The sequence below is a fragment of the Antechinus flavipes genome, chromosome 2 (assembly GCF_016432865.1).
Source record: "Antechinus flavipes isolate AdamAnt ecotype Samford, QLD, Australia chromosome 2, AdamAnt_v2, whole genome shotgun sequence".
NCBI classification, from domain to species: Eukaryota; Metazoa; Chordata; class Mammalia; order Dasyuromorphia; family Dasyuridae; genus Antechinus; species Antechinus flavipes.
Window position 1 is genome coordinate 511,186,662 of NC_067399.1, and position 2,874 is coordinate 511,189,535.

Genomic DNA, 2,874 nt, shown 5'->3' on the forward strand with positions numbered 1-2,874 from the left:
CTCCCTAGAGGCCTCAGGATCAACCAGAGTCAAGATAAGTAAAAGTCCTTGGTCTGTAGGGGGAGAAGTTAAAGAAGCAGGCAAACTGCCAGGAGTTTTGCCAAAGATCTCAATTCTGGAGTCTAGAATCTCCACCTTTCTCCTCCTCATCTTGTTGCCAAGTGAGGTCTAGCCTCTCTCACCCCACTCTCTAATCCTTGCCTATGATTATCTTAACATCAAACATTGAGCCAGCACCAATAGTGAGAAGAGCCATTTTCCCAAAGATATACTAATAGAGTCATTGTCTCATAGAGAATAGGTTATTAGCCTTAAGTGCTTGGTTATCTGATTCAAGCATACCTTTTTAGAGTTTCAGCCCTTTATACTAGATCAAATTGTTTGCCTTCTCAATGAGAAGTGGGAGGAGGAAGAGATTAAATTTGGAACCCAAAATTTGAAAAATCAATGCGGACAACTGTTTTTTACATGTAATTGGGGAAGATAAAATATTAAATAAATACATTTTAGAAAAAAGAAAAAAACTTGCAATCACTATTGAACTTATCCTTGCATACAAGCAATATGCATCATCTAATAATTCTTTTTCTCTTTAATAGTTGTCCTTGCTGTTCATAAACAGTGGCAACTTCATCTTTAACTGATTTCTGGGTCAGTTTGTATAAATTAAAAAATCTCAAAACTATTATCCAGGTTTCTGACTCCACTTCCATATCCACCAGTTTACACAGGTAGCACTTATCTTTTGAGGAAGAATCCACCAAGATTACTATCCTGTTCAGCATAGATATGTTTGACAAATATCTGCAAGTTACCTCCTTAGTCAATCTTAGATGCCACATTTAGGCCAATGCAACAGTATACCACTTTCCAATAATTTGTGGAAAAGAGTTTGGATGGGAATTGAAAAAAGACTTCCCTGGTGTAAACCCATAGTATTTTATAGGTGGGAAAGTTCATGACCTAAATCATTCATTTTACAAATGAAGAAACTGTGTCTTAAAAGGCAAAGTATATCCTTATCCTAAATCCTACCTTGTTCACAGATTATCTTCATAGCATAGCAGAAAGATCATGATACTAAATTAGGAAATTTGAATTCTGGTCTTGGCTCCAATACTAACTATGATTTTGGTAAGTTATTTAACCTTTCAGTGACTTGATTTGTTCATCTGTCTGATGGAACTAGTTATATTTGTGCTATGTGTTTTATTATCCTAGAAATGATATTATTTCCCCTGCGTTTTACTATGTGTTTTGCACCCAGAAAAAATAGGTAATTTCTGCAATTATTTTGGGATTAGGAGGAAAGATTGCCACAGAAACAGGGAAGATCTCTAAAGGGATTGTAACAAGAATTCTTCTGAAGTACTTTTCGAAAGATTTATGTCCATTCTCTGACTTAATCACTCATTGTCCTGAGTGATTCTTGTTGCTATAATCTAGTAAGGTCTGAAATAACTCCCTAAAATGGAATTCATGTAATATCTAATCTTAGTCTATGTATACAATTAAAGTCTTCAAGCTACCATCTGAATCATATTGGTAAAATTGATTCAAATAGCACATCAGAGAAAAAGGAACTTACTGTGATTTTTCTTTTTATTTTTCCCAGGTACATGTAAATCAATTTTTATATTTATTTTTAAAACTCTGAGTTTCAAATTCGCTCCCTTTCTTCCCACACCCATTCTCCTTTAAAAAGGCACATGTGAAATTATGCAAAATATTTCTATAAAAGTCATGTTGTGAAAGAAAACATAAATGACCCCCTCAAAAAAATTTCAAGAAAATTAAAGTTAAAAAAGTAAAACTCAATCTGTATTCAGACAGTCAGTTCTTTCTCTGGATATGGATAGCATTTTTAATCACAATTTTTTTTTACAATAGTCATGACTCATTGCATTGCTAAGAATAACAATATTATTCACAGCTCATTATCCCACAATTTTGCTATTACTTTGTACACAATACATTTCACTTTGAGTTCATAGAAATCTTTCCAGGTTTTTCTGACATGATCCTGTTTATCATTACCCACAGAACAACAATATTCCATTATAATCACATACCACAATTTATTCAATCATTCCACCGTTGATAGTAAGCTCTTAATTTTTATTTCTTTGCCTTGTGAAGAGAGCCAGGGGCACACAGGTAACTTCATGTTTTCTGCTTCCTTTAATCACTGTTAAAGGTGATTAAAGATGATATAATCATTAGGAAGGAAAGCTTTAAGTGAAAAAACACAGATGCACACCTTTTCCAAGAAGACATAGATGCTTTTCCTTTCAGCAGCAAGCCCTATCTTTGCTCTGTTCTGTCAAAAAGGTTCTTCTTTTTGCTCATTACCTCTAATCTTTGAAAGACCATTCTATCCACCTATTCCCATTCTTGCTCACTTACCTTTGAGGTGTCTTTTACGTCATCATTGATGACCTGGAGGCTACAGCCTCCAGCTGGCATACAGGCCAGCCCCATATTCAGCAACAGAATTTTCATCTTTTTAGAGGTTTTCTATGATGCTTCAGTAGTTACTGAATGTGTGAAAAGGATTCTGATGAATATTCTGGGCTCCATTGTCAGTTGCCTTTATATCTCATTCTGGGATGGGCTTCAGATGATGTGGCATTAAGGAACCCTAATCCCTCAACAAAATATTTTTGAGTCACTAAATAATGAATAACTACTAGCCAAAGGTCCCAAGATATATTAGTAATATGCCTTTTGACAATAAAATTTGACAATTCTAAAACGCAAGCTTCCAAGATCAACAGTGTTAAGTTAGGCTAATTTCCTGAGGTCAACTCTGTGTCTGTCCTGTGATGAGAGAAAATGGTTCTATGTTTTCTAATTTTTTTTAAGTCAGGAAAT